The sequence below is a fragment of the Atta colombica genome, unplaced genomic scaffold (assembly GCF_001594045.1).
Source record: "Atta colombica isolate Treedump-2 unplaced genomic scaffold, Acol1.0 scaffold33, whole genome shotgun sequence".
NCBI classification, from domain to species: Eukaryota; Metazoa; Arthropoda; class Insecta; order Hymenoptera; family Formicidae; genus Atta; species Atta colombica.
In genome coordinates this window covers 2,968,939-2,969,328 of record NW_017259437.1, presented here as the reverse complement: position 1 = coordinate 2,969,328, position 390 = coordinate 2,968,939, and positions in this window count along the sequence as shown.

Below are 390 nucleotides of genomic sequence, written 5' to 3'. Positions count from 1 at the left end.
GGAATAAAGTATATTTTACAAAGAAAGAATTGCTTTAAGATTAAAAATTATAAGTATTACTTTATATCTCGATATCTTTTATGTAAAAATATACAAGGCTTAGTAATAAGATACAAATTAGAGACATGATTCTTATGATTTGTCATGTATGTTTGTCTTAACTTATGTATGTATAAGTAAACGAAGAATTAAAGAAAACTATGATTTATAAAATTTATTAAAATTATTTATCTTTTTTTACAATTTTTAAATAAACACTTTATTATTATTTACTCTTAGAGTAAAAATGATATTGTTCAAAAAACAAAACTTAAACTGTCATTAAATTGCTTTACAAAATTATCAATGTTGTGACTTATAAACTATTGGAACTTTCTCCATATATATATA